Raw genomic sequence first — 24,428 nt, forward strand, 5'->3', positions numbered from 1 at the left:
ATAGTTGCAGTTAAACATCCTAATCCAGACCAGTCATTAGAATTCTACATGGCCTCATACCTCCTAGATGCGGTTTGTGCAAGGTGCCAGTTTGATCACTGGAGCTACAACTGGACCACAGTTGCAATGGAGCTAGTGCATCAGCACTACAAGATCTTTTGGAACCCCGACTACAAGGGTATGCTCGACACCATCTCAGAATCATTTATTGCCCCATTATATCATGTTCTTTTCAGGGAAGAACCCCCTTGCATGTCAAAGAGGGCCATGGAGACCATCATCAAAGTAGCGCATTGGTTCCCAATCCAAGAGGGGACATTCATCAAAGTTTTTGGTTCTTACAAGACCCTACACGCACTCCCTCGATTTTTTGTAGATAGAGTACTCATGCAGGAAATGTGCTATCAGATGACCCAGAGGTTTTCGAATACGCTGAGCAAGGGGAAAAAGAAGCCTTAGCCTGCATTCCCTCTCATTATTGGGGCTTACACAGTTGAAAACTTCAAAGAAGTAGAGGCAAAGGAAGAACAACTAAAGGGATGTCATATTTTACTTTGAACCACCATACATATGATCCAGAGAGGGTAGTAGTGGCTCACTACAAAAGGGCCAATTTCAACTGGTCATACCCACATTCCAAGCAAGATCATAAAGATGGGATTAGGAACTGGTACAATGTCGCCAGGGAACTCAGCCCTAGTGAGTAGCAAGAAAGAGATGATGAGAAACCTGAACACTCCTAGGAAAATGTGATCCTTCAAGAGAGATCAACTTCTCTAAAGAGGAATAAGGAGCAACAGAAGGCAACTTGGAAACTCAAGAAACACAAGGAGAAAGAGGTAGAATATTCCCTAAGTGACCAAGAGGCAGGGGGAGATGATGAAACATTAGAGTAGAGAAATGCAACCCTGGCAAGAAAAAAGAAAGAGATCAAGAGGAAAAGAGAATAAGAGCTCAAATGGTCGCAAGATTCAGGTGGCTAGCACTCTGAGGACCAACTTGAGAAAAGAAAGAAGCTAGAGGAATAAGAAAGGAAGAATCAGCTATAAGAGAAGTAATTAAAGGAACAAGAAGAGAAAAATTCCAAAATGGAAGAAGAGAGGAAGAGACTGGAGCAAGAGCAGAAAAAACAAGAAGAGACACGCAAGCAAGCCGAGGAGCTCAACAAGAACCAAGAGCAGGAAGAACAAGAAAAGAAGCAATAAGAAGATGTCGATAAGGAAGCTCAAAAATAATATGAGGAAGTTGAGCTACCTCCGTTGGATGTTCCCCCATATACTCCACTCATCAGAGGACATCTCCCTCTCAAGGAGTTGGGCATTCCTGAAGAGGCAAAAGATGAAGTGCTGGACCCAACCAAGCTCACTTTTGATCAAGTTAATTTCAAGATCATGCAGGAGAGAAGGAAGTGTTATGCCAAGAACCCTATAGAACCTCTATCAGTGACCATGGAGAAAGATTTTTTTCTCAACGCTACAGTTAACCCTAAGATGATCACCGCAGTTAGGACTTCTCTTGTGACCACAACTAAACTGAATGTTGCTAGGATGAGCAAACAAATTGCAGAACTCTAGAATAAGCTTTACGCATCTGAGCAGAAGGCTGCTAAAGTAGAAGAAGATAGAAGGAAGGAAGAAGAAGAAAAAACGGCCCTCCACTTGATGCACTCTAGTATGAAAGAGCTACAGGTTGCAATCAAGGATGAGGATGAAACCCTTAGTGGAGCCATGGTGATGGTTTATGAAGAAATGTCGAAACTGCATCATATGGTAGCTCCAATCTTAGCCATACAAAAAAACATAAAGGAAAGGTATGTTATGCTAAAGGAAGTTGTTGCAGCTTTGGATAGCATGCATGAGTGGTCCACCAAGTACCCAGGTGCACCGACAATAATCCTAAAAAAGGACTGGATCACTACACCAAACACCAAAGTCCAACTCCGCATCAAGATGCAATCACGAGATTAACTAGCCAAGGATGTGGACAAAGTGATGGCTTCTTACAGGCACCTTTTGAGTGGTTTGGATTCGATGATAGAGAATCATGGGATTCCATCTATCGAGGAAATTGGGCAAATAAAGAAGTATGAAGACATCTCATGGTAAGTTCAGGCTTTTGTCGACACTTTCAGGCAGGCTGCCGACTCATAAAAGCTGTAGGTTACAAAGGATAATATCGCACGATACATGGTGGAACCGGTGAGAATGTATACAAAGGTAGTGACCCTAGCCAATCAGGTGAATGCCAAAAGAAACACTCTCATCTCGAACGCCCTCGAGTGTCTACACAGACATGATGAAGAACAACCGTAGATAGCCCCCATAGTTGTTGAGTACAAGCTTTGGCACACTTACCTAGTGGAGCAGCTACATCTAGACATCCCAAAACTATCTATTGTTAAGTTGATAGGATAGAATTTGCTTATTTTATGAAATTAGCAAACTAGAATAGAGTAGGGAAATAATAGAAGATCTGAAGAGTCATAAGGAAGTCTAAAGGTCATGAGGTAGTCGAAAGGTCATGAGGAAGTCCAAGGGTCAAGGGTAGACCAAAGGTCACTCTCTTTTTTATAAATACACCCTCATGGCATATTGTAAAGGACTTTTAGCTTGGGACTTATTTTGGTACATATTGTTTTGAGAGAACTTGTGCTCTTCTAATAAATACAAGGAGTAATAGTTGTTTTCCACTATTGGATTGGATGGATACTTTATGTTGTGATGCCATGGATATTATTAGCTCGATGAATTGAAGGTTCCTATGAGTTTTTTATGTGCAGTCTCCTCGTGTATCTTCATGTGCTATGAATCTTGTTTTGCAACACATGGATGGTATATGATATGCTAACTCTATGCTTATATTGATGAATTGTTTTATTGGTATTGGCATAATTTTATTGTAGGTTGTGCATTCACTTGTGCTTGTTGATGCTTAGCTACTTTGAACTTGTTTATAATTGTTAAGCGTATTATTTAAATATGAGTGAACTTATTTGAAGTTTTTCTAACAATGATTTACTTAAGGCTCATGTTGTAAAGTTCTAATATTGCTACTTATGGTATTCATGTTATGAACATTCATTGCTTATTTCCCTTGTGTTTGTTGAAGTTCATGTGTTCTGCCTAGTCATTATACCACCTCCATCCGAAGCGAATTCAAATCACCCGTACGGTATTAGAGCCTACATACCGGACGAGATCCCTAAAACAAACGGTGTAGAGTCTAGTTGGGATTCTGCACTACAAAGATCCCTTTGTTGTTGGCAGAGAATTCCAACCTGTCAACAAGTTGTTAAGCTATCAATATTCAAGGCCCCACTATTTAGAGCCAAATCCTCACACACCTAGTTAAATGAATCACAAATCCAACAAATATTAGATCCACCAAGATATAAACTAGAAGAGATTAAATATAATGCAAATCCCTAATTCAAACTAGGTCAATGCAAGACCCTGAGCCACAAAGCGATGAAGTGCCACAAATCCTCGGGCAATAAACTAACATCAAGATCCATTGTCCCACCTATAAGAAGAATAAAATTATAGAGTGTTTGATGAGCCTAAACTTACATTAACCTTCAAGTGTGTGAGGGTATTGCAAATTGAATGCTCCTTGGCCACCATGTATGGTATTCAGCCACCACATGTGTGATGGCATGCTAAATGATTTGCATGCAATAGCACTTCATGAAAATGGATTATTACTTAGGATATGGGGTAAAAGACATCCCATTTTTAACTTCAATTTGCCACATTCTAAAAGGAAAGCCTTGTTGGTTAGACTACTTGTTGGATGCTTTAGCGACTAGAAGTGGTAAACTCAAGACTCTTGAACTAGACAAATTCTTTCCTAATTCTCTTGATAATTCTTATTATGATGCCATTGCTTAGAAAGGGGTTTGTTAACGTCAATTTCATGATTAAAGTTGAGTCCACTACATGATTAATTTTTTAGTGTGCTTTTCATTAATAATCCTTAACCCTTAAAACAAAACTAATATATTTACATGATGATTAGTGCCCAATCCACTACATGATTCATTTTTTAAAGGTTTTTCATTAATAATCCTTAACCCTTCAAACAATGCTAATATATTTGAATGATTGTTCAAAAATCCCCATTCAAAAATATTCTCTATGTTTCTTTTGAGATTAAAAATGGCCCTCGTACCTATCAACCCTTACTATAATAACTGGGAAATTAATAAAATTAAATTAAATAAATAATGTTATGATAATAAATTAATAAAATTAAATTAAATGAATAATGTTATGATAATAATTAATATTTATTAAATAAAAATTAAAAATATATTATAGTGATAATAAATTAATTCAATGCAATGTAAACATTTTTAATATAATATTCTGAAGTGTAGGAATTTACAGGGTAAGTTCCTTAGACAGAACACCAAAGGAAAACGCTCACAAACAGATCACAGATCAATACACCAATATTCTTGACATGGTTAAAACCCTCAAAGATGGAAACAGTCCACGGCCTGAGCCAACGCAGCCACTTCAGGCAATTTATTAATAAAAGAATGAAAATTTACATAAGCTTCTCTCATGAACAGTTACCCTACAAATGACCCTCCATGCTCTTTAAATAGAGGTCATGGACCAATCGGGTGTTAAGCCACGGATCAAGTGTCGGTAATACCAAAGAGAGAATGAACTGTCAGATCACTACATATCGTGACCGTCAGATTGTAAGTTACAAAAGTACATAGTAAAGAAACACACTTTACCTAACTCTACACTAGACCAAGTTATACTTAACTATTTCCTATGTGTCGGAATATCCTAACATCCCCCCTTAATAACAACTTGGGATAGGATTGAAGGATGTACAAATATGACACAATAGGAGAAGGAAGGAGGCATTAGAGCCTATCCCCCCTTAGTGACAACTTCCTGATCTCCAACCATAAATCGAAGTTTAGTAAACTTCGCTTCTGTGAGAGCCTTTGTAAAGATGTCTGCAACTTGATCATCTATTGAACAATATTGCACTTCAAGAACATGGTCATGAATGAGCTTTCTGATGAAGTGTGTGTGTAGTTCAATGTGTTTGTTGCGCTAATGTTGGACTGGATCTTTGCATATTTGAATGGCACTTTGATTATCACACCAAAGTGTAGTCGGATGCTTCTATTGAAATCCAAACTCCGACAACATCTGACGAAGCCACAGGGCTTCCTTACTAGCTTTTATGGCACCACGATACTCTGCTTCTGCTGAAGAAAGATAAATGGCACTTTGTTTCTTGCAAGCCCATGTAATAGGTCCTAAACCAAGAGTGAACACATAACCTGCAGTAGACTTTCGATCATCAGGGTCACCAGCCCAATCTGAATCAGTGAAACCAACCAATAGAGGAGATGCTTCTGCACTGTAATGAATCCCAAACTTAATTGTACCTCAAACATAACGAAGTATTCTTTTAGCTGCTTTCCAATGACTTTCATGTGGGTTTTGCATAAACCGAGCAATAAGGCCAACAACAAAGGAAAGGTCAGGACGAGTATGGGTTAGATACAAAAGTTTTCCTACAAGTTGATGGTATAAGGTAGCATCAACTTCAGGGGAAGTACACATGACTGAAAGTTTGGCTTCAGAATGAAAGGGAGAAGGGGTTGGCTTACAGTCTTCCATGTGAAAATGGCGTAGAATATCACAGGCATACTTGGACTGGGAAAGGGAAATACCTTCCTTGGATTGCAAGACTTGAAGACCAAGAAAATAATGTAAGTGTCCTAAGTCTGTCATTTCAAACTTCTTTTTAAGGTTGGACTTCACATGTTTTATAAGGTTGGGGTCACTACGAGTAAGGATAGGATCATCAACATAAAGAACAAGAATGATAAGAGACTTGCCCACTTTCTTGGTGTAGACATTATTGTCAGAATGACACCTAGACAAGCCAGTTTCTAAAAGAAAGCTATCCATTTTGGCATACCAAGCCCGAGGGGCTTGTTTGAGACCATAAAGGGATTTCTTAAGCCGACATACAAGACTGGAGTCTGTTTGTATAAAGCCAGTAGGTTGTTCCATATAGATTTCTTCATGCAAGTCCCCATGCAAGAAGGCATATTTAACATCCATCTGATGGACTTCCCATTTGAAAGAGGTAGCAAGGGAAAGAACAAGGTGGATAGAGTTCATTTTGGGGTTTGGTTTCTTGGCCTGAGGCTATTTTGTAAAGACCTTTACTTCTAAGTAAATCCACAATGTAGGACCACCATTGGAAGTAGTTGGTGCTGTTAAGAATAACTTGGCATGGACTTTCCATTTTAACAGAAACTGAAGCTATAGATGCTGAAACTAAGTGTTCCAATGGAAAGATCTCGAAAAATTAGGTTGATTACAAAAAAACTGCTTCCGGATAAAGAAGTTATGGCTTTTTTAAGAAAAGTTGTTGAAGATGCCGACGAAGTGCGTGAATGTGTGGAAATGAATGATAATGTTATATTTAAAAAATCCCCCCCCCCCCTTCCAAACATAAATCTAATTAGCTCTTTTTTTAAAAAAATTATGTGACTCACTTTTATAAATAAGTGAAAGTCACTTTTACAATGGTACTTTATGAGCTACCCACTAAATTGTAACTTAAATAAAAGATAAAGAGACTTTAGAATTATAAGTGACTCACTTTTTATAATGGGTGAGAACACTTTTACATAAAGTAACTTTAAAACATAAGCTACATGTGCTTTTTGAAAAAGTAACTCAACAAAAAAAAAGACTTGAACCCAAGACCTCTATTCTCATAAAGTAACTTTGGACCAAGTGAGCTAGTTTAAAAGGTTAGTAATTTTTGGAAAAGAGGAAGGGTTTCTTTTTTGTCACTGAAGCTTTGGGGTGTGTGCTTACTTGAGAAAGCTCTTTTTTTGCCTACAAAACAAAAACCACAAAACCCAACACGGACATACCAAAAAAAACAAACCTTATGGTTTGAAGTTAGCTTTACCCGGAAACTAAAAATTTTCCTCAATGTTTCTGATTTTCCAAGATCACACTAAGGCACGGCGGAAAAGAGCATACGCATGAGAAAAATCCTTCCTTTTTGTTTCTAATTTTCCCAGATCGCACGGAGTCGCGAGGCAAAGAGCATACGCAGAAATGAAAGGTATAGATCCGGTAATTAAAAAAAAACAGAGAGCTAAATAAACCGAAATAAATAGAGAGAATATAACTAAAAACTACAAATAAACACTGCATACCTCCAGATCTTAAAAATGACGTAGCTAGGGCTACCAGAAACCTTTTCGCGTCAAACGAAAGGGGTTCCTCACTGTAACAAATTCTCCTAACACAATAGAGCAGTCCTCTTGGCCCGAAAGCAGCCAGAAACAGTAGATCTAGGAAACGACAGTCGGATGCAGTTCTACCAGCTTCATATTTGAATCACCAACGGATGCGGCCCTCAAATAGCTCTGATACCATGTAGGAATTTACAGGGTAAGTTCCTCAGATAGAACACCAAAGGACAACACTCACAAACAGATCACAGATCAATACACCAGTATTCTTGACGTGGTTAAAACCCTCAAAGAGGGAAACAGTCCACGGCCTAAGCCAATGCGGCCACTTCAGACAATTTATTAATAAAAGAATGAAAATTTACATAAGCTTCTCTCATGAACGGTTACCCTACAAATGACCCTCCATGCTCTTTAAATAGAGGTCATGGACCAATCGGGTGTTAAGCCACGGATCAAGTGTTTGTAATACCGAGGAGAGAATGAACCGTTGGATCACTACATAATGTGACCGTCGGATTGTAAGTTACAAAAGTACATAGTAAAGAAACACACTTTACCTAACTCTACACTAGACCAAGTTATATTTAACTATTTCCTATGTGTCGGAATATCCTAACATGAAGTAAGCCTATAAAACATAAAATACTTGGTGATTAAATGTATTGTTAAAACACTTCTTTCAGGAAAATTTTCAATTCAAAATCACATACATATAATTAAACAAAAAAATATTCTTAAAAATATTATAAAGTATATTTTTTAATTATAAGAATCAGAAGACTTAGTGTTTGGGGTAGAGTCAATAGAATTGCCACTATACTCCTGACTCTCTAGTACAACTCTCTACAAGTTTTATTGGACAAGTAAACAAATTTTAAAACCTGGGAGGAGTCCTTATATTGTTTGGAAAATGCCTTCCGGTGTGGGATGTCCATCATCCCATGTAGCCCAATAAAATTTTATTTAAAAATAATTAATATATACATTGTGTTTAGTCTCTTTGTGGGACGACCGAGTGGTTGGCACAATGGAATGCTATCCCCTCCACCTAGTTTCAACTTCCATGGGGGGAATCTTTGGCTCGTTTTGATAAAGTTCAAGGAGTAGGCTCCCCCACCCTCATGGAGTCTCGGCTCTTCCCAAGTCATAAATCCCCAGTATATATGGTTTATGGGCTATTGGATATACTCTTGGTGTTATAGTGAGGGAGTCTCGACTCTTGCTAAGTCATAAATTCCTAGTATATTTGGCTTGTGTGCTATTGGATATACTTTTGGTGTTATAGTGATGGAGTCTCGACTCTTGCTATGCCATAAATTCCTGGTATATATGGATTGTGGGTTGTTAGATATACTCTTGGTGTTATAGTGGAGGTTTCTAGGTTTGATCTTGGTCCTCGCCCAAATTACTCCAACAAGTTATCAATTCACCATGCTATATATATATATATATATATATATATATATATATATATATATATATATTCTCTATGTTTAAAGTGGAGAAATATTCAATTAATTTAAGTATTGTATCCATAACAAACAAACAAACAATATATATATATATATATATATATATATATATATATATATATATATATATATATATATATTTGCCATACAAAAGTATCTTCGAAGGATATGCCAACGACCAACTACTTAGTGACTTGCATTTGGAAAATGGTTTTTAGAAATCATAATCAGGGCTCTCCAACCTAGTATCGTAGAGATGTTGTAATGTAATGTAATGTCATGTAAACATTTTAACTCGGTTAAAATAAAATAAAAATAATTAATTAATTTTATTAATATTTATAAATTATTATTGGTGGTTTTTGAGCTCCAAGTTTATGGTAACTGATGGTATTCATGTGGAATATATCTTATTTAAATGAGAAATTAAACCAACCTAAATCCATCTTAACTCTCGATCTACCAAGCGCTGAGAGAGATCAAATCTCTTGACATGCAAACCTCTTTTAGAGTGAAAAGAGATTTTACCCTCTTGGCGCTTGGTAGATCTGGAGTTAAGATGGATCTAGGCTAGTAATATTATAAATATTATTATTATATTAAAATGACTTTACCTAAATTTCATTGTAACTCTATATTTATAATTTTAAATATGTAACATTTTATAATTTATTTATGATTTAAATTTTATTAATATTAAATAATTATAATTATTAAAATACAAATTACAATAGTTGAGAACTAGAGATCAAAATTGGAGTTGTCGTTGCTAGTTAAGAGCCTTTTAGCTTGTCATAGAAGCGTAGAAAATCATTTTTCATACAAATGCAAATTAGCATTAAAAATTACTTGTCAATATTGAAATGAAAATTATATTATATTTTTTCATTTAAAGGGTGAAGAAAATTTCAATAAATGTTGTAGTCATTACTTTATGCACTTTTTTTTAAATTATATTACATTTTTCATTTACAATAAAAACAAATGCTCAAATTGAATCAGCTTTGGATTTTCCAACCATCTATTAGGTGTGAGACCAAATCAAAGTAATGTTGTCACCACCTATGGTATTCATAATTGTGACATCCCCTAGAGGTTTATTTCCCTTTGTAAACATTGTAATAATTTTAATTATCTAACTATAAAATTAAAAGGTTGAGAGAAAGGGACACAGATTCCAGAGTTTGAGGAAGGGGGATTGCTTAAGAAACTTGGTGTTATAAATTTCATCCTCGGGTTGACTGATATGTTTTAATAGAGTTGATTGTGTATTAAATTCAGTTAAAAAACGAGGGCAGGCCCATGCTCCTATTGGGAAAAAACTACAAGCAATAAAAGTAAAAGAGTTAATGAGAGGATGGGTTGTGTAGTAGAAGGGTTGGTCCGCGTAGACCATAATAAATGGAAAAAACATCGTGGCAAAGATGGGGAAGAAAAACACTCTCGAAAAATATTTGTATTCACTGTGGCAAGACCCTGGGTGCACAAATAAAAGAAGAGGAGGTTGAGAGGCTCTTGGAGGGGAACGCGAAAGGAGGACAAGATGATCTTGTTGAAGTGATGGGAGGATAAGAGGCTCTTGTTGAATTGATTGGAGATGGAGAGGCTCTTGTTGAAGTGATGGGAGGCAGAGGCTCTTGTGGGGAAAAGAAAAACAAGAAACTCTTCACGATGAGGAAGGAAAAAGGAAGAGGAAATTTGACTGAGGGAGAACTCAGACTAAGAAACAGACCAACTGAGGAAGCCAATATGGTTTGTTGGTGGAAGATAGATATCAGTGGCTTTCCAAGGATTGATGAAGCCACCTAGAGTGGTGTTCCTTGGACCGAATAACCCACTGGGAAGTTGTGGATTGATGAAACTATCGTATTGGGAAGAGACACTCGGGTATTTCTCAGGGTTGAAGAACCACTAGGAGTTGCCTTAGGGTTGAAGCTCTAGTGCTTGAATCATCGATGAAGAACCTAGAAAGGTGATCTATTTACCCATCAATAGCTTATCCAACTGACGTACCTTCCCATGTTGAACTCCCATCCTCCTGTGATTGACTGAGGACTTAAGAAACCACCGAGCGTGACTTGCCTTAGGAAACCACTAGGAAGCTTGTGGTCTGAAGAACCTATTGATTTATTAATAGATTTCCACTGAAGAACCTTCTTGTATATGCATATTGAGCTCTCCTCCTTTGGTAATCAAGTAGTGGCTTATCTAGGGTTGAAGAGAGCACCAAGAGTGGCTTGCCTTAAGACTGAAGAAACCACTAGGACGCTTTTGGTTTGAAGAAACTATTGATTGATTAGTAGCTTTCCACTGAAGAACTTTCCCATGACATAATAAGATTTATCTCTTGGTTTAGAGATGTGATTCTTAGTGATATAAAGACCCTTGTGATGAAACTAACAGACATCGGGCTTTGTGATATGACAGTGGGAAGTTATTGATAATAGTTTAGGGAAGTGAGTCCCTGTGCATTTGGTTATTTGATTGGTTGGTGGGTAAAGGTGAGTTGCCTTGGAGGCCCTATTTCAGCTAGAATTATTGAACTTACATGGTTTAACACTCCATCCTCAAGCTCTAGACTTTGGCTCAGGGTGACAGCTACAAGAAAGGCTTGGTTGCAACTTGTCTAAGGTTGGGTGGAGAGTTGAAGTCCAAATCTCATTTGTTGAGCACATTTCAATAAGATAAGTATATTGAAGCCTTTGTACATTACTTCTTAAGCATATGTTTAATGTGCAAGTTTGAAGCCTATTTTTGTATCAATTCAATGTATTGGTTAAATTCTTGCAATATGACATGGAATGTTCTTTTCTACATGCTTGAGGAATGTTGAATTCTTGTGTAATTCCTGAGTAAATGAATGAATATTTGCATGTGTTCATGGTTTGGTTTTCATGTCTATTATCAGTCTGAGAGGCCTGTAGATTTCTAATATGTTGTGAGCTTGAGATTTGTCCAATGGGCCTCAAATTAAATGAATGGACAAATCTCTATTACATATGCTATGAAATTAAAAATAATTTGCTATTAAGCCTTGTTTTAACATTACTAAGCTCATAAAGGATAGTGTTATTCATATGAGTAAGATATATCTATATATATATAGAGAGAGAGAGATATAGATATATATATATATAGAGAGAGAGAGAGAGAGAGATGTGGAATGGAATGGGCCGAGCCCTCTTAAAAGATCAGGAGGGATATCGTTTTCATCCATACATATATCCATTTACAGGATTGGGTTGAAGCCCTCTACAAGCTTAGGATGGATAATGAGTGTAATGTATAACTAAGTGCATATGCTAAAAGCATAGGAGGTATTGGCTCTAAGAGCTTTACGCATATACGTATGTACGCATATGGGATTGAGTGGGGGCTAGGCCTTAAGCCTTTAAGGGTCTGGCCCTTGAGTTGTAATAATTTATGTGCAGGAATTATAACCAAGCACTGAGGGTGGAAGATTCCAAACCATAAAACTCATAACACCTATGTCGCAGAGGCTAGAAGTCAGGGCCTGGAAGAGCAAGGACTAGGCTCCCTATCGAACCATATGCTTAGGTGTTGTGACCAAGGGCACACAAGGTGGAGATATGAGTCATTAAATGCCACAAGTGTTAACACCATAGAATGAACCCTTGAGTTTTTACCCCAGAGATTTCAAAGGGAGATCAGGATAAATCTTGTTGGGATTCTATTATCGGGATGACATGGCATAGTGGGTGTTAAACACACATGGACAGCACAAGAGATATGAAAGATAAATCATGCAGTACCCTTTTTATTAACAATGGATATACATTTATAGTACAAATATGTGACTCTTGGGTTTCAGATCCCAAGGTCTCTTGGACTCCTTTTGTCCATTCGACTTCCACACTAACCCACTTAGGATTAGGTGTCCAACATTCCCCCCCTTAATCCGAAGGGTTATGTATGAGTCCAAGAAGAGAGCTGTAATACAAAATGTGCAAAAAATGCATGGCAGCACTAGGCTGAATGTGCTCTATGAAATGTTGGTATAAAGGGCGGTGGTTTAAGGATGACCACCAACACTGGAACGCTTAGTGCAGTTCCCGGAACTCTTCCAAAACTGGCAAGAAACTGAAGTTTTCTGCCAGAGGAAGTGATCCTATTGCTTTAAAGAGGGAAACCTTCAACCATAAAAGGGAGGTCTCACCCCACATAAAAGGTAAAACTTCAACCTGAAAAGGGAAGTCTCAACCTGTGATGGTTTAAGGATAACCAACAACTATGGAATGCTTAATGCAACTCCTGGAACTCTTCCAAAACTGGCAAGAAGCTGGTGTCTTCTGCTAGAGGAAGTGTCCTTAATCTGTGATGGTTTAAGGATGACCAACAACTCTGCGATTCCTGGAACTCTTCCAAAACTGGCAAGAAGCTGGAGTCTTCTGCTAGAGGAAGTGTCCCAGATTGCCAACTGAAGGCATGTTCAGGCATCTTTGTCTCTGGCTACAACTCTGAAACTAGTGTGGCAGGTTGTGGCTCAGGCTCGCTTGATGTGACTTTGAAGCTTGTAGATGACCATCATTTTCCCCCCTGTCAGATACAAGGTGAGAAGATGGAGAAAACTCAACTGCAAGACTGTTCAATACTCTGGAACAAGTTCTGAAATGTGTTTGGAATATCTTCTTGGTTGTTGATGGCCATTGCCAAGAAGCGATCCATCCAAGATGAATCTTTGTTCTTGCAGGACGTTTGTTTCTGAAGCATCTGTGTGAAGAATGACTGGTTTTATGGCAGTGCTTACATGGATGAAGATCAAAACAGTGATCTTTCAAATGGCCAACTCGGTCACAGTGTTGGCATTTCACGATCTGTTGTTGTTGTTGTTGCTGTGGAAGAAGAGGAGTAGAATCTGGAACAACTGAAACTGAACTGTCATAAGGAGCAGGTGAACTGTCATAAATGAATCCAACACTCTGAAACTGAATGGGCTTGGTGTAGTCTGGAATCTGAAAGGACAAGTCCTTGTCATATCCAAGACCAGTTTTGTGCTTGTTGTGGACAAGCTGTTCCCAAGGTCTGATGATGGGCTTGGGAAGTGCAGACTGAGTTTCTGCATCTGCATGTACAGCTGCTGCTTTATTAGGCATTGGATCTGAATGAACTGTACCATTATTAACATGCTACTGATGGGTCGTTGTCTCAATGTTCTGAACAAAAACAGGTTCAGAATGGTGTCTATTTTGATGTAGCTCTTCTTGTTGTAGCTGTGATTCAAGCTGCAAAAAATCGATCTTTTCCTATGCATTTTGTAAACATGTCTGAATTTCTGAGAGAGATCCTTTGCTGATTTGTAATGTGTCATCAACAGTAGATAATATCAGAGTTTTTAATAACTCTATTATTTCAGTAATTCGAGGCATATTTTTCATTGTCAAAATTACACCCCTTTAAAAACACTGATTACAACTATGACTCAATGAGTAAAAGTGACGCCCACTCACAGTACAAAGACACAGAAAAATCCTTTGTAAATGTGCAGCAAATGAATCAAGGAACAAAAACTATAATGAGTTTTAAATACAGTTCCACAACTGGGGCAGCAACAACTGCAACATTGGCAACTGAGAAGAGAAGCCAGCTGCCTCAAGCTGGATCTTCAGAGAGTTTTCTTGCCCAATTAAGAGATATACAAAAGAGGGTATCACTTCTAGAAACAACACTGAATGCTGAATACCATAAGGAGTCAATAATTGCAGAGCAGAAGGAATTTGAGTCTATCAATGAACTTGAGCAAGAGGCTAGAGATGCACATCAACCACTGGCAGAAATTGGTAGCACTGCTTTTCTGCTCTATCAGCTCTAGGTTGATATTTATGTGTTTCTGCTGAAAGTTGACCCAAAGTTTTGATTCCATTTCCAAAAACTCAATGCACTTATCCAAAATTCAACATAATATGGCAAGGAATTTAATATGGCATTCAACGCTATTTACCAACGCATATAATGGCTTCAACACAAAAACCAACTTACAAAACAAATATACGTATGCAGAGTCATGCAACGCACAGTCTTCTTATATATGAGCCAATATACCATCCTCCAGCACACCGTTAACCACGACTTTCAGCGGAGATGAAAGATTCGATGCCTTTGTTCCACAGGAAGCTCGTTCGTATAGTGGCCGCTTGCCTAGCAAATAAAAGGGAGTGACTCGACTCACTAAGGGAGAGAGAAAATCGTGCTACAGGTGGTCTTCAACGCACAACAGAACCATTCAAAACCTTTGCAGCTATGTTGAACATCCACTGTAAGGGCTGGTTTGGACAAAATCTTGCAGATAATATGGCAGAGAACAGAGGGTGCATTGCAGGCTATTGTTTCAATGCTTCCAATAGCAAGAATGTTTATAATTTCATCGCCGGACGTAGATGGAGGTGGACAACAAGTAGACACTTCATACACAAGTAGACACTGAAATATCAACTAAATATCCAACTGCGCACACAGACCCCGGTTCCACTGCGTTGTCGAGGGGTTCATAACAATATACAAACAGAAGGTGCACCGCCATGAAAATTGACAGAAACATTAGAAAATGAACGATCGTTCATAACAAAGGATCACAACGGCGAGGAGGGCCATATTCCTGTATCGAGAACGCCCATGATAATACCATCGGCATAATGTGACAGTGGTCATATCCCATGACTAGAGCTCAAAACCAGAAAGTCGGGGCTTCTAGTAGTATGAAGTTGATCAACATAGTCAGGAAATATAACCAAGCATCCATCCGTATTCTCCATAGCTTGAGCGTCAAGCAGGTTAGCCTTTTTCTTCTTTGCCTTCAGTCTTCAATTTCGGAGAAAATCTAAAAATCTGAAAACCCTTTTACGGCTGTGAACCATGACCTCCATTCCTTCCCGTTCTGGTTGTGTATTAATATTTCTTTCCTTTCCGCAGCGAAAAAATAGTCTCTGTTATAAGAAAATCCGCTAAATCCCTGCATTTCCTGATGCCCAGGGCCATCGCCATTGTTGTAACGCTCCATGTTTGAACCATCGTTGCCGGGCAAGATTCGTTTGACGTTGATGCAACGGTTCTGCGTATTCTGCGAACAGTCAGATGACAGTGACAGCGACAGCTAAAGAAATTTAAATTGTCAGGACAGCGCTTCTTTTACAGAACGTTTATAAACAGTAAAGAGCGCAGGCATAATTTAAAGGACAGAGAGCGCAAGTAACGCAGAAGAGAGAGAGCGCAGGTATGATTTCCAGGGTCAGACAGAGAGGCTAAAAATAGCCAGAGTCAGCAGATTTCTGACAAACAATGAATTAATGGAGCTTTGTAGGTAATGGGCAGAACTGGAAGGTCTGCACAAATGACATATACATAGAGACCACAAAACAAGTGGCTCAAATATGAGCAGGGCCAGAATTAACCTGGCTCTGATACCATGTTAAACACACATGGACAGCACAAGAGATATGAAAGATAAATCATGCAGTACCCTTTTTATTAACAATGGATATACATTTATAGTACAAATATGTGACTCTTGGGTTTCAGATCCCAAGGTCTCTTGGACTCCTTTTGTCCATTCGACTTCCACACTAACCCACTTAGGATTAGGTGTCCAACAGTGGGGTTTGGGCTAGGCACTCGAAATATAGAGGCGGAGGGCCCCAAGTTTAATTTATTCAAGGAAACTTCTTCTTACCAAGGAGAGGAAGGTCTAGTGGGACCCATGGGCATCTTGGCAAGTGTTGTGGCCAGGAACGACATGGTGGCCTAGGGTAGGACACGTCACCCCGACGAGTTTTGTTTGGGCTGGGTGCAATCCCGCTAGGATTTTTTTTTTTAGACTATAACGGTTATTGGTATTAAAGAGCGGCAACCCAGCTGTCGCGGGCTTAAGCATTACATCAAACTCTGAGGTTGAAATTCCTGTTGCGCAGAGGATCTCGCTCTTTGAAACACTTTCAGATGAGATCTAGCCCCGGACTGTCTGAAGTCAGAGTTGCAATACACCGAGCTTAACCTTGGCGTTCCTTGCTCTGGCATGAATTAGTGGCGAACCTCCATTTAACCAGAGTCTGCCTAAATCTTTCACTGAACCTCCTTCCATCAGCTGTATAGGTTCTTCAGCTTCCCAGGCCAAGATTCAACACAACGAAACTAATAGGAAAGGAATGAGGTAGAATCAAACAGATTATCATGAGGTGGATGCGCGGTACAAGGAATCTGATCCAGGTGGATGTTGGTGGCCACCCACCTATCCCATTTGGACCCCCACAACTGTCTCTTTCAGTCTTTTCAGTTTCCTAAATTGCAGCACAATTTACTATTTTTAGCAATTTTTCGGGTCCTGAACTTCCGGAGCAGTTTTGAGGCCCTAAACGATGTTTTTTTGGGAATCTGGGGCAACATGGGTCCATGGACCGATGTTGCCTCCCAAAGTGGTAGTGCTTGGATAGATCTTTCTAACAAGCTATTGTACGCGTCAAACGGAGATCGTATGCCAAAGTTACGACCCCGAGAAATTAATGTACCAATTTACCCAAACGGGGCCCACAATTTGGTGTTTCATCTTCTAGGGTTAGATTTTGGAATGTTAATGGTTTTCCATTGTTTCTCAACAATAAATAGGCCTTCGAGCCTCATTGTAACACAGTTTTAGAACAGTTCAGAGGCATGTAGCCACACATCTCTTCTAAGAGATAAGCTACCATCGCCCTAGCTAGTTTATTTCTATTTCTGGTTGTAAGCATATTTCAGTGTTTTACAGTAATGAAATGAAGTATTATTTCTGCTGCATCTTTGTGTTTATGGTTATCTCTATATTTTATTGCGTTCCTGTTTAAAATCCAGATCAGTGGTATCAGAGCAGTCTGGTTTTTCTCTGTTTTTCTTTGCATGTCCCCAACGAGGTCGGGATATAAGGAGTTAGGGCTTGAACTGGTCGAACCTTTGCAAGACCAGCCTCGCAAATCCCGACGGCCTCCCATGGCGAATGAGAAGAAAGACGAGGGGGCAGGAGATCCTATCAAAATCTTGCTCGAAGAAGCACTCGAGCGGCAAAGGAATGCGATGATGGATAGCTTTGCGTAGATCCTTCAGCGGCTACCCAGAGGCGACGCATCGGCTTCCAACAGCGACTCTGGAAACGCCACGCCGTTTAAGGTACAAGTTAATTTTGAAATCCCCATCTTCGAGGGTCAAATAGACGCAGATGTCGTAGATAAATGGTTAAATCTACTAGATGGGTATTTTTCTGTTCATGAATTTTCAAGTCGGGAAAAGATTGTTTTCGCTCTTCTCAAAGCAGCCCCCCACGTCAAGGACTGGTGGGAAACCTACTGCGAGCAGAAGGATGAAAGTACAGGCTCACTATTTTCAGCCGCACCCACTTGGAATGACTTTCGGGATGCCATCAAGGAGCAGTACTACCCTGTCGGAAGCTATGAGGACAAATACATCAAATGGACCACACTGCGGCAGGGACGAGACCAAGATGTGCCGGAGTTCACAAACATTTTTCATACCCTTCGCACACAGTTGGGTATCAAAGATTCTGAGCTGCATCTGGTACTCAAATACCGCGGCTGCCTACACAGATACATCTAGGAAGAGATGGGGTTCTTGAACATTTCCTCACTCGGCACAGCATACCGATACGTTGTCAAAATCGAGCAAAAGTTCAAACAGAAGAAGCGAGACTTTGGATCTGCAAATCCGAAGCCGAAAGGACAGAGCCAAGGCGGGGTGACCCAAGACAATCCGTCGAAGTCGCAAGAAAAGAACAACACCACGAAGCCGAAGAAGGACACAGGAAAGTGGTGTGAGTTCCACAAGAGTCCCACTCATAACACAAGTGAGTGTCGGACCAAGCAGTCGCTGGTGGCCGAGTTGAAGGCTTCTGAATTAGATGCATGTTTTGACCCTGAGCCAGAACCTGACAAGGGGAACGACAAAGGGAAGCAGATCATTGATGCGGATCCCAGCGCCACTGTTGCCACTGCCAAGATCAAGAAAAATGAGCCCGAAGATCCAGAGGAGGGGGAGCGTCTTTTCCACTCACAGATGTGGGTGAAGGGTTCACCGCTGCGATTCATTGTCGACAGTGGTAGCCAAAAGAACCTGGTTTCAGCAGAGGTCGTGAAGCGGTTGGGCCTACTGACTACACCACACCCGCAGCCGTACAATATCCGGTGGCTTCACGAAGGACGAGATCTCAAAGTTCGCCAGCAATGCCACCTTCCCTACAGCATCAAGCCCTTCACAGACGAGGTATTGTGTGATGTTACACCTCTGGATGTTTGTGATGTATTATTAGGCCAACCATACTTGTGGAGACGACATGCTGTGTATGAGTCAAGGCCTCGTGCTGTCATTATTTCTTTGAATAATTCATTATACAGGATACCAGAGGTAGCCCCACCTACTGCCACCTCTTTGATCACTACTAAGAAAGGCAGCAAGCTCATCTCCCAGACTAGGAAATTCATCTGTCTGGTTCACTCCCAAAGTAAGGGGAAGATCGTTGCTACATCCATGACCCCTAAAAAGGGTTCCTCCATGCAGCAGCAGCAGCAAAGGGATACGGTCATGACAGAACACAGGAACAACTTCTCCTCACCCACAGGGGTACCACACAAGTTTCAGGTGGGCGACAAAGTTTGGTTACATCTGCAGAGAGAACGCCTTACGAGAACCCATCAAAAGCTCAGACCACTCCGACATGGTCCTTACAGCAGTACCAAGGCTGTCGGGAACAATGCTTTGGAGCACATCATTCCTCCATTCCTTTGCCTACACCAAGTGTTCAATATGGACCATCGTCGACCATGCTTCCCACCATTACTAGACACATCAGAGATTGCAGGACAAGTTCAGTAGATGGAGGAACTCAACGCAATGGGGACCATTGCTTCCTAAGGGGGGAGGAATGATCCAGGTGGATGTTGGTGGCCACCCACCTATCCCATTTGGACCCCCACAACTGTCTCTTCCAGTCTTTTCAGTTTCCTAAATTGCAGCACAATTTACTATTTTTAGCAGTTTTTCGGGTCCTGAACTTCCGGAGCCATTTTGAGGCCCTAAACGATGTTTTTTTGGGAATCTGGACCGATGTTGCCTCCCAAAGTGGTATTGCTTGGATAGATCTTTCTAACGAGCTATTGTACGCGTCAAACGGAGATCGTATGCCAAAGTTACGACCCCGGGAAATTGATGTACCAATTTACCCAAACGGGGCCCACAATTTGGTGTTTCATCTTCTAGGGTTAGATTTCGGAATGTTAAGGGTTTTCCATTGTTTCTCAACAATAAATAGGCCTTCGAGCCTCATTGTAACACAGTTTTAGAACAGTTCAGAGGCATGTAGCCGCACATCTCTTCTCAGAGATAAGCTACCATCGCCCTAGCTGGTTTATATCTATTTCTGGTTGTAAGCATATTTCAGTGTTTTACAGTAATGAAATGAAGTATTATTTCCGCTGCATCTATGTGTTTATGGTTATCTCTATATTTTATTGCGTTCCTGTTTAAAATCCGGATCAGAATCCTCAGAGAATGGAACCCTTGCTTTTAAGATCTATGGTTGGCGCTTTAACTTCCGAGCAGTAAGCAGAGCGTCAGCGGATAGAACGCATTCAGGATCATGAAATTCAACAGGCTGTTCTGAAAAATAGTGCCTTCATCTTCTTGTTCTATGCAGAGAGGCAGACTTTGGGAATCTGAGTGGTCTGCTTCAGCCATTTTAATTCTCTGAGAATCAGACTTCCCTTTTCTAGATAGTTGTTGGCTTATTGACCATATAGAGACCGGGATCATTGACTGCAAGAGGGGGAACAGGTCTGGTTTTTGAAGCAGATTGAGAGCATATCGACCAACAGGGGATTAAGGAATGATGCAGCTAGTTTCATCAGAATTGACTAACAGGGATCTTCTGCTACGGGTAGAGCCCAGATTGGCTTCAAGGTCAGCTTGATCGTTCAGGTGCCTCAGAATATGGAAAAAGGATATTTTCCGGAACTGGACCAGAGTAAGCCTGATTTTCTTGATAATGGAAGCTAAGTGGATCTGAGAGGGGTTTGAATTGAGGTTCAGCGCTTGGATGATCAGCCTGGAGTCTCCAAAGACTGACAGAGTCAGAAAGTTCCTTTTGATGGCCAGATTAAGCCCTTGCCACAGAGCCAAAGCCTCAGCTCTGTTATTAGATTCGATGCCCAGCCCCCATTGAAACCGAAACTCAGTAGATCCATCCGGATTCAGAAGAACCCCACCTCCACCCGCAGCTCCGGGGTTACCTTTAGAGGCCCCGTCGAAGAAGAGGCAGTGTTCCTCCAAAGCAGAACGCCATTTGATAAACATCTGTTCTTCCAGGCGGATTTCCCAATTCGCATGGGGAATTGCAGGGGACAAGGGCTTGGCAACGTAATTTGGAACCAATTCTTTGAGCCATAGCTCCTCCTCGCTGTCCAAAGCTGCTTCATTTTTTATTGCATGTTTGGTATCCAGAGTCTCTCCCAATAAAGCTTGGATTTTAGTGATAATTTTTCCAGGAATACATTTTTCATCCCTGAAAAGTTTATTGTTCCTCTCCAACCACAGCTTCCAGCAGGTGAATTTAGGGATCCACATCCAGGCTGTCTTGAGGAGGCATTTTTTAGAGAGGTCGAATGGAGATAATGTGGCCCAGTTGTGAAGCAAGGTAGGAATATTACCAGGGATCTCAACTTTGTCAGCCCCTGATCTCAGGATCCCCCTCCAGACATCATGGGCAAAAGGGCAAAGCAATAACAGATGATGAGCAGACTCTTCCTCTGACACACACAGAGGACATCTGGAAGGTCCTTCCATTCCACGTTTTCTCAGGTTATCTCTAGTGAGAATGCTGTTATGAGCTAACGTCCAGCAGAAGAAGTCAATTTTGGGCAGCGAAGGGAAAGCCCAGATAAATCTCCATTGAGTAGGGTCAGGGGGAACATTAGGAATCGCTGTCATGCTTTTGTAACCTTCAGAAACTGTGAAATTGCCAGAGAGGGAGCCCCACCCTCTTTTGTCCTTGGTTGTTGCTTTGATTGGAGATTTTCCTTGAAGCTTATCTAACAGAAGCGAAGCTTCAACCTGCAGTCGTTGAGGAATCTCTCCCAGGTTCCAACTAGTCCAACGTCTTCCAGTATCTTCCGTCCAGGTTGAGATGTCCCACAGGGTATTCAGATTGTTGGACTGTAGCCAATTTTTAATGTTTGTCAGACCTTCAACATGGTTCAGTGGCTGTTCACCAAGGATTGGGTTATCCCAAATTCTGATTTTTTTCCCATTACCTGGTATCCAGTATAGTTTGTGACTGAATTGCTCCATAGCAGAAAGACAAAGTTTGAAAATCGGAGAGCCTTTAATGGTTTTTGGGGGCTGGTCCAAGCACCTCAGCCGCTGTCCATTGAAGTATTTCTTCCACAACACTTTCTTACTCCAGCTAGCCCTCCCAACAACAATACTCCAAAGAATTTTGGAGCCCAGGGAGAGATTCTGGGCACCCAGATCTCTTAAATGAAGACCTCCTTCCAGAATTGGCTTTTTAATAGTGTCCCATCTGACTAAATGAAGTCTTTTTTCATTGTTTTTCCCCCCTTCCCAGAGTAATCTTCTCAGCAGACTATCCAATTTACTGAGGAAGGTTTTGGGAGCAAGCAGAATGGAATGCTGATAAAGAGGCATACTTATTAGAAAAGATTTCATCAGGATAACCTTCCCAGCATTATTCAGCCAAGTGGCTCCCCAAGCTTGAATTCTGAGTTTTAGTTTGTCAAGCAGAGGCATCCAGTGGGCCACTTTAAGAATGGTTTTGAAGATTGGAATCCCCGGATATTTAAAAAACTCCCAGGTCTGAATTCCTTTCATCTCTAGAAGCCTGGCAATATCAGCTAGTTCCTTGACCGAGCAGTTCCAACTGTAGATAGTGCTTTTTAGATAGTTTATCTTGCTGCCCGAGACCTCCTTGTAGATGTCCAGCTCCTTCTTAAAGGATCTTGCAGAATTTATGCTCGCTCCTCCAAGCAGCAGAGTATCATCGGCGAATTGGGCATGGTTAATGTCTTTAACATTGGGAACCATTCTGAGTCCTGGCAGAGATTGGATTTGTTGACAGCAGTCAAGTTGGAAGCTGAGCACCGAGGCTTGAATAGCGTAGAGGAGCGGGGAGAGCGGGCAACCTTGTCTTAAGCCCCTTGAGGCATTGAAGAACTTTGTTGATCGGCCATTAACCAGCTGTGCAATCCAAGGGGAGGCAATGCAGGCTTTCACCCAATTAATGAAGATTATAGAGAAGCCTAGTTTCTTCATAACAGCATAGAGGAAATCATGTTTCACCCTATCAAAGGCGTTTGCCAGATCGAGCTTTATCACCATTCCTTTCTCTTTTCGTTGGCAACTTGAATGAACTGCTTCTTGCACCAGCACAATATTGTCCAGAATCTTTCGCCCTTTGATGAAACCACCTTGATTTTCCGAAATGATGTCCGCCAAAACATTCTTGAGATGATTGGCAATTGTTTTGGTGATCAGCTTATAACTTGTGTTACACAGTGAAATGGGCCGAAATCTACCAAAGTCAGAAGCTCCTTTCTCCTTCGGGATCAGGGCAAGGAAGGCCGAGTTGGTGCTACCTCCAATCTTGGAACATGATTGCAACTTCCTGACCATTCTCAAAAGATCTTTATTAATTATCGGCCAGCAGGTCTGAAAAAATCTGGCATTGAACCCATCAGGCCCAGGAGCTTTATCCGGCTCCATGCAGTCCAAAGCCTTCTTGAGCTCATCCATGCTGATCGGAGCTGTAAGCATAGAGTTAACAGAGTCGTGAACACAGTGAGGAATTAGATCGAAGGGATAGGCTTGGGAGTCTAAAGGAGGATTATCAGGAGCCGTATAAAGCTCTTTGAAGAATGTGTAAGTAGCTCTTTTGATGCCTTCAGGATCTTTGACCACGACATCGTGGGACCGAATTTCTGAAATAGATTTGAATTGCTTGCGAGCTTCAGCTTGCTTATGGAAAAAACTAGTATTCTTGTCGCCGGCTTGTAACCATAAGTTTCTGGATTTTTGTCTCCAGTATTCCTCTTCATCCCTGCTGGCTCTATGGAGGGTTTTTTGCAACTCAACTTCTCTTTGAATCAGACTTTGAGAAACAACAGAATTCTCCATTGCAGATTGATGGGCAGCAAGGTTTTCTAAGGATTCTTTTCTCTTGGCAGCGGGTGTTTTCAGAGTTTTGGCCCACTCCTTGAGTCTTCTTTTAAGGCCCCTCAATTTTTCTTCCCATACATAGAATGGGGATCCCAAGATCTGCCGATTCCAAGCTTCTGAAACCACTTCATGAAAACCATCTTGCTGGATCCACAGAGGACTGAATCTAAATGGTATTGGACCAAGGTTTCCATCCAGGGTGAGCTCAAGGCTGATAGGTTTATGATCAGAAGAGCAGTTTGGGAGGATTTTAGAAGAGGTTATTAGACCACATGTAAGGAAAGAGGATTGGACAAGGAACCTATCCAGGCGAGCAGCTATGTGGTTAGGCCCTAATCTTTTGTTAGTCCAGGTATATTTCCCTGCAGTGGGCTTGATATCCTCAAGATCCCAGTCTAGCATAATGTCTTCCACCCATTCTCTAGCTGGGTCCCTTACTGGGGAACCCCCCTTTTTCTCATCAATGGCTAGAG

Source organism: Pinus tabuliformis, chromosome 1_2, assembly GCF_031772625.1.
Source record: "Pinus tabuliformis cultivar Carrire ecotype Pingquan chromosome 1_2, CPIR1, whole genome shotgun sequence".
NCBI classification, from domain to species: Eukaryota; Viridiplantae; Streptophyta; class Pinopsida; order Pinales; family Pinaceae; genus Pinus; species Pinus tabuliformis.